Here is a 9034-nt window from a genome sequence, read left to right as displayed (position 1 = left end):
GTTACCTGTCTCACGCCGCACACACAATCGATCTGGCTACAATCACAGCTAAAAAATACACTCATACATCCTTTTTTAATGCCTACTTTACAACAGAACCAAGTTAAGTATGTTTATGTTTGGGAATATAGCGCGTTCTATAATGAGCATCAATAAGCATTTATGATAAAAAAAGATGCAGGGTTTTTTGCATTTATGTATGGTGCAACTGTTAAGTAAATTTGCCTGTGCATTTTAGAATACTGAAAAATCTCTTACAGTGGAAATCTAAATACTTGACTGACTTTGCGTGGTTTTAAAAGGCTTAAAGTGAGGGGTAGTGAGATTTTTTATGTTTTTAAAAGAAGTCTCAAAAAAATACAGAAAAAGCATTAATAATGTGAAACATTATTTCAATTCAAAATGACTGTTTGCTCATTTTAATATATATCAAAATGCAATTTATTCCTGTGAATTTCTGTGTTTTTATTCCTAAAGGAACCTCAAAAAGGATGTTTTAGACAAATTTAGAAGTTGAATACTAAACAGGATTTTGCTGAAAAATTAATGTAAGTGCTTTAACAACAACACAAGCTTACATTTTAATGCCAGAACTCCAAAAGCAACCGCTAACATCTTTATTAACTTGCTTTAGCATTGCACCATCTAACACAAACAATGTTGACTCGAGAGTGACATTCATTAGAAATTCCTGTCATGCCGCGCAACACCCATAACAATCAAAAAGTGAGTGCATGAATTATTACGATCTGTATCTATGGAGGATATTTGACTTTCCACAACACCATTTGGATTATTGGCACATAATTAGGAGTTTAATCGGTCATTATTCACAGTTAAAAGTGCAATAAAAACCTTGATAACCCAACAAAGCCATCTGCTGACTGTAATACAACCACTACATCAATTAACACTGTAAACAATACTATCAAGTACAATGGGTTACAAATTTTGATGAAAATCGTTGGTGGTTATTTGTAGTAAATGTATAGGACGTAGGAGTAATTTTAAAGCCAGTAGAGTGGGTGAGATAAAACATATCCAGCGTATCTGTTCTTTACAGTGGATTCCAGTGAGATTATGTGTGACATGATTTAACCTCACACAGTACAACACTTCAATTTGTTCTCCTCTGCCCCATCACTAAGATCATTGTGAGCTTTTCAGAGTCGCTGGTTCCACATAAGTGACCAACCTCTCATGATCTTATTATCCTGCTGTCTGCACAGGCTAATTATTTTTTCCCACAATATAATGGGATATTTCTTCTCATTCACTTCTAATGATCAGCAGCAGAGGGTTGAATAAAGCAGCTGCGGCCGCAGGCAGAGCTGTAGGTAATTCAGCTAGACTTTTATACAACAGTTCTATAAACAAGAAGTTAATATCGAGTAACTTACGATTTAGAAACAATATGCTATCCACCCAGGTGAAAATCAGTCCATCTTCAAACATATTGGCTATGTTAACATGCACTTTTGTAATGCCATTAAGCCAGAACTGTGATTAAGTTAGAGGTCATGCGAAATGCTGTTATTATGTTAATGTGATTGTGCTCATAATTAACAATAGCAGTAAAATTATGTGGAGTACTATGGTTTTAACCGCACAATATGGCCATGCATACACTCACACTTCTTCAACTTTCAGTTTGCATGTGCTAGTGTGCAGACGGATAACTCGTTTGAAAATATGGCTTTATAAACTCTTTTGCTTAAAGCACTTCTGAATTTCTGATTTCCGAAGGATCACGTGACACTGAAGACTGGCGTTGATGCTGAAAATTCAGCTTTGCATCACAGAAATAAATTACATTTGAAAATGCATTAAAATAGAAAACAATAAGTTGTAATAATATTGTGAAATATTTCAGTTTTTACTGTATTCTAATCAAATCAAAGCAGCCTTGGTGAGCATAAGAGACTTCTTTCAACATCTTCCCGACCCCAAACTTTCAAATGGCAGCGCATACAATATTTATGACAAAAATGAGAGAGGCTGCGGGAACCAGCAAGCATTTTACACTTTAAACAGGCAAACAAAAATTGTAACATCAAAAAGACATTTTGCATTTGCAACTAAACATTTTCTATTGCAAGTTATGGTACAAAATGGCATTAAAACAATCCGATGTCTTAGTGAATAATCAAAAAAATAGCAAGTACGTATTAAGCAGGATTGAAGATCTAAAGATTGAGCTCTAACCATTAGGCCACAACTTCCCCCTTTATAAGGCAGACCTCTGTTGACATGCATTGCTTCACTTACAGTATTCACTAGGGATTGTGTTTTTATTCTTTAAAATAGGCAACCTTCAAGGCTCACCAGCAGTTTGTCGGTTCGGTTGTAGCCTATCTACTTGATTTTGTAGAAGCAACCCTTCCAACGTCTTTAGGAAACAAAAGTTTATGGACATCGTGTGGCAGTCAGAAACACTTTTTTTTCCAGAATGCTTTTAAACCTGATCATGAGCGCTATACCTCCCTCATCTGCAGCACATGCACACCTGGAAGAAATGCAATTAAAGTGTATGCATGCGATTAAACTCCACATATTTGACTGTGATTATGGTTTGTGTAATTATGAGCATAATCACATTAACATAATCACAGTATTCACTGTACATGAGCTCCAACTTAATATCATTATATTTAAATGCAATCAGTAAGTGTGTGAATGCATGTGCGTTGCTTTTAGGTGTTCAATTAAACAGGCAAACTGCCAGCTTGCAATACAACAGAAGCAGCAAGAGACACTGTACGACAAACACACACACCTTTCTCACCTGCAGCCTTGAAACAAAGCCTGAGACACTGGGATCTTGGTGCTGAGCATGGCTGCGTGTGTGTGTTAGCATCTGCTTGTTGTGCTTTTCACATTTATGAGGGTGAATAATGTGTTTGTGTATGTGTGTGTGTGTGTGGCGACCTGTAGAGACGGTAATTACTGCGACAGGATGGGGCCCCAGTGAGACGGCGTGCTGCAGTTCATCCTGTCACTATCGCTCAAGCACGTCTTCTCCTCCAGCCACAACCGTGTGAGGTCTCTCCTCCGCCATCTCTGAGCTCTCCCTCTTTTTTTTTGTTCTTACACCTTTTGTTGTTTTTTTATTTCTTTCTCTTACTGCAGAACTAAATGAATTAGTCTCCTGTAGAGCGAGAGAGTGGAGCAGGCTAGCATGTGCGTCTCAGGCTGAAAGCGAGCTGAAATCCATCGCTGATACGCTAAGTGTGAGTGGCATCGCTTCACAGCAATCCACCTTCGAAAAATACCAAGAAAATCTGACAGGAACTTCACAGCCACTTTAAATTTGAAGTTGAAAGTTTTTTAACAAGTTTGGATTTTTGTGTCAAATGTATTTCAGTGACTTTCACAGACATTCTGTAATCAGACATATTTACAAATCAAACAAGATATTCAACGGGAAAAGGGACTTCTAGTGTGAAAGTGTGAAAAGTGGTTGGAGTATAAGGCCTTGAAAAATAAGAAGGAAGTCATTTTTTCAGATTTAAATGACCAAGACCAATTTTTTTCTTCAGAATAACATGATTAGTCATGAACAGACAGGTATAGTTATTAAATACAGTCAATTTAGATTTCATGTTGATTTATTTCGAATTTGATTGCCTGCTAGCCTTTTGTAATAAATATTCTGCTCTTTTTACAAACTAAAGGTCCTTGTACACAAAATTTTCATGTGTTTTTTTATATTCGTCATCCTAAAAATTTGTCACGCACAGAAACCTTGCACACTGAGTCAGATGCGTATTAATCTGTTCGCAAAACAGTACTAAATGGATGAGTTTGTTGTCCTCCTGCTTCTTAAACAGAGAAAAAGAAAGGAAATATTGGGTTTATCCAATCCTGAGATAGAGAGGAAGGAGAGTCCCCCCTCCTTATTAAGGAGCAGTTGGATTATCACAGCCCACGGGTGATTTAAAGTTTACTTCAGGATGTCAGTGGCTCAGTTTGATGCTTTGCTAGTGATACTAGAGCCACATATTAAAAAGAAGACCACCGATTCCTGTGAACTGTGTGCAAGGATCTTTACGGTGCTTTGTGCTGCGAGCCATTCTGAAGTTTGGCGTTCGCTTGTACGGTGGCTCTGAATTGTCAAAACACCTCTCAAAATGTTTGCAACAGATGCGAAAAATCCAGATCCGAATTTTTTGATGACGGATGAAAGTTTCAGAGGCAGTGTGTGTAAACGTGATTGACACAACGTGAGGTCGTATTTATTTTTCAACGTGCGAAAATTTGCAATGGCTTTAATGGACACTGACATTTTATTTTTGTTGCAAACAACACCATTAAACAGATGTTTTTCATAGAGCTTGCATTCTAAGTACAAACGATTTTTAACCACATCTGCTAAAAATAATGGAATGTACAACTGAGCATTACATACTACCATTCTTTTTGAAGAAGTTCGTTTTTTATAGATATTTGTTACAAAATATTTCTATTTCAAATTAATGCTGTTCTTTTGAACGTTCTATTCATTAAAAATCCTTAAAATTAGCATATTAGAATGATTATTCTTACATCATGTGACACTGAAGACTGGAGGATTGATGCTGAAAATTCAGCTGTTTTACAATATAGTCAAATGGAAAATTATTTTAAATTGTTATAATATTTCACAATATTATTGGTTTTACTGTATTTATGACCAAACAAATGCCACCTTAGACATGATGCAATAAAAAAAAAAGTCTTAATATAACTGTATATAATATATAGAAACATAAATTAATATGAATTTCCACTGAATATTGAGCAGGGTGAATCATTCAGACTGCCTACATCAGCAAGATTCAGATTACCGATCTTACAATTTAATTTTAGAATTTTCATTTTAATAATATTCCTATAAAAGTCTCTGGAATATTAATAAAAGTGGTACCCATAATTAAAAAATAAATAAAAAACAGCATGCTCTAAATGCTACATAATGTAAAAAAACTGACTTGTGAATGATACACGAAAGTCTTGTGCAGCAGATCAAATATACTCACAGAAGAGAAAGACAACTGAAATTTGTGGGGTCAACATTGAATTTTGAGTATTAAATGGTTTGTGCAACATGTTTCACTGCTATGTGCCGACTTTGACTTTATGTGCAGCAAAACTTAAGAGGCAGGCAAGACAAGCTCACTGCGCCGACAAAATGCTTAAATCAATAACCTGTCAGAGGAGAGGAGAGCTGGAGAAGGACTGATATTCTCTCTCTTGCTCCCTCTGCCTCTATCTTTTCCTTTCTGCCTCATCCCTCTCTCCACAGAGAGCTTGTTATAGGTTTCCTCTATTATTGCATTGCAAAACAAACTGTCAGAATTCTCAGAAAGATAGAGCGAGAGTCAGAGAGACAGAGAAAGAGAGGGCAGCTGTTGTATTGTGGAGAGGTCCACCTCTACAATAAACCCATCAGACGGGGAAACTTGCAGCTATCTGACAGCACACAGGTGAAACAATGCAAAGATGTAGAATAAAACACATCTTTACTTTCAGTAACACATGCTCTTTTTATTGAAAATGTAAATATGTAGCCTACGTGAAGTAAATAGTTTCTGAGCCAGTAGCAAATTCAAATAAATTGCAAAGCAAAATGACTGTTTTCAAACAGGTTTTCTTCTACTTCATATTGTATCCAAAACAATCCAGGCTCATTGGAAATACGAGACTCTGACTTAATTTCTGTAGAAATGCAAGAATAAAAAAACTTACCTATACATACTGTACAGTTCACTGCAGTTTCCAGGTAGTACACCAGAGGCAGTTCTTATTCACACAAATAATTATTACTGTTGGCAGTGACACATATTTCCAATGAGACTGGGTTGGTCAAACAGCAGAAATAAAGCAATAATTAAAAACAGTGTTGCATATTGGTTATTGGACAAGTAAAATTATATATATATATATATATATCATGCCGGTATTTGTATTTTATTGCGATATTAATTTATGCTGATTTAAATAAAAAAACATTACTACAGAAACAAGAATTTAATGAGAATCACCAATGAGAACAATGAGAACACAAAAAGCAAAATAAAATGTGCTTACAGGCAAATGTCATGAAAATAAAGTCATGAAAATCATCTTAATGGTCTGTAAAGTGTTCCATTTAATTATGCAAAACATATATATTTTATTTTGAGGTGAAATGTGACACAAGCATGCTTTGTCATCTCCTTATCTTTTCCTTTTTCTTCATTAGAGGAATATAAAGAGTGACATAAAAGGCCTAAAAATGTATTTAACTGTTATTTGTGTACACATGCACACACACACACAGACAAACGTTCCCAAGGCTGCACTCTGTACATAAATACCAACAACAAGGATTTGTCACGCTGTAAAGCTAACACTGAATGGGGTATTATGACTGGCCTCCGTCAGATTATTTATGAGTGGGGCTGTAATTGAACACTGCAAATCCTACAGCTTTGAGTTATGGATGAACAGGAGAGGGCGTTTGCAAGTGTTCTCCATATGCTCCTCTCTCTCTCTTCACAAACTTTACAGATTCATACCAGCTTATTTACACAGAACAACAAAATACACAGGGAAATCCAGAGTTACGGATGTGACATCTGTAGCCAAAATGGGAAATTTAACATCTCAGAGAAAAGATGAATTGCCATTATACCAAAATTGAAGATAAATTAGGTAACGCATGTTTTGGTGTGGACAGTCTTTGCTCTTTGGCAAGTGCTGGGCCGAATGACCTGAGGCTTTGGAGACCCCCTGACAGACTAAGGTCAGGAAGGGCACTGGCCTGGTCCATACTGCCGCCCTGATTGATTAATATGTACTTTCCTAAATCCCATTAAGAAAGTCTTCATAGTTTTATTCTGTTAGAAGAACTTGTGCAATGAATGTGAAAAATGGGGGGGGGGGGGAATCACTTTTTGGAAGATAACATACTTCGTAGGAACCTTGTGAGAGCTGTCTCTCCCAATTTTTTGACACTACCATTCAAACTTTTGGGATCAGTACAATTTTTTGAAGAAACTGATATTTTATTCAGCAAGGATGTATTAAATTGATCAATAGTGACAGTAAAGACACTTACATTGTTACAAAAGATTTCTATTTTAAATGAATGCTGTTTTTTTAACTTACTCATCAAAAAATCCTTGAATGAAAAGAAAAATGTATAACAGGTTCCGCAAAAAATATTAAAATAAAAAATGCAACTGTTTTCATAAAATATATAAAAATAGAAAACAGGTTTTTAAAATTGTATGTATGCATGTATAGTGATATATATATATATATATATATATATATATTTTTTTTTTTTTATAAATCCTGCATTGGTGAGCATACAAGACTTTTTCAGAAACACATAAAAATCTTACCAACCCCCAAACATTTGAACAGTAGTGTGCATGGCTATAGCAAACAATTAAAATGCTTTGAAACTACCAGACTTACTGAGACATCATATGATATCCATTAAGCATGCACAATTGATCGAATTAACTGAAATCGCTTTATGGCCTTGAGGTTGCAATTTAAAACATAGTTTGCATTCAACAATTCTGTCAAAGTGAAGGAGTGATGCTCATTGCATTTTGCTGTAATGAACTACACAAACACTAAAGCACTTCTGGGATTCACGGGAGCAGGAGCAGTATGAGATGTTAAATGTTTATCATATCACAGTTCAAATCGCATTCACAGTGTCAGACATTTGCATGAAATTGCCTCTGTTGAATACATTTATATACATATAGTCTTTAGTCTATATATTTAAGTGAAATGAATATATTCCTGAATATCACTATGCTCAATGAGACTTAAAGGTCTGTTTTCATGGCTGTGACCCATCGGGTTTTGTTCATCCAAAAATGAAATTGCTGTTATCATATACTCACTACGTTCTTTTATTCATGACCACAATGGGAAAAATCTTAAAGGATCCCCAGTGAATGAGGGCTGGATAGTTTAACTAGATTAGTGTGATTCGTATGAATCATTCAGACGGGTTTTATGAACTGGATCAACTGATTTACTGAAAATATTCATTCAAAAGAACAACTGATTCATGTGACTTTACAAAAATAAAAATAATCAAATATTTTATATATCAAATATTAATACTACTTATTAAGCACCTTCATCCACAAATCAGATTCAAAGGTGCTTAACTAATTAACTCACTAACTAAACTATTAATAATAGTTTAATATACATATTGTACTAATACTAACTAATTAACTGAAAAAAAAAAGATTCAATAAAACAATTAATTCAAAAATCAGTACATCTAAAGAACACACAATATGCATTTTGGAGCTTTACCGCCCCAGTCCTCATTCACAATTATATTGAAAACTGCCCAAAATATCATTCATAAATTCATTTTTTTGTGTGTTGCACAGAACTGGTTTGAAACGAGTAAATAATGACAGATTTTTTTATTGATAGGGCTGAACTAACCCCGCTCTGAAGTCTGTTACCGTCATAAAGCACACATGCAGCCATTCGTTTACCCTCTCTGACCGAATAAACAGCTTGTTCTTAAGAGCATCATGTCACATTCACATCTGTGCTCAATTTAAATCTCAATCACTCGTAAAGGTGAGAGGCGTTCAGCTCCAAAAACAGAATACGGAGATCAGTGAGGTCAATTAATTTCAAGAAGGAAGCAGTCGAAGACTATAGTGTATTACTGCTATCTATGCTGTGCACATTTATCAGCCCAAATATCAGTCTATCCCTACTGTGCAGTAAGCATTACACAACAATCCCACTCTCAATACAGCCAATATGCATTTGGATCGATGGGAGGGTCCTGTCCAAAATCCACTCTCCTCATCTCTTTTATTCTGTCCCTCTGACCTCTCTGCGTTCTGCCTGACTGACCCTCCTGATTTAATGACCTCGCACAGACGGGACACTCAGATAGAACAGGTGAGAAAGAGAGCCAAAAGCTAAAACAAGCGGAGTGGGATTCATTGTTGCTTACAGATCAGAATTCTCCCATTTTATCCCTCAGATTCATCTTTTATTTTCTTCA

The sequence above is a fragment of the Barbus barbus genome (genome assembly GCF_936440315.1).
Source record: "Barbus barbus genome assembly, chromosome: 18".
NCBI lineage: Eukaryota > Metazoa > Chordata > Actinopteri > Cypriniformes > Cyprinidae > Barbus > Barbus barbus.
This window is presented reverse-complemented; position numbering follows the sequence as displayed.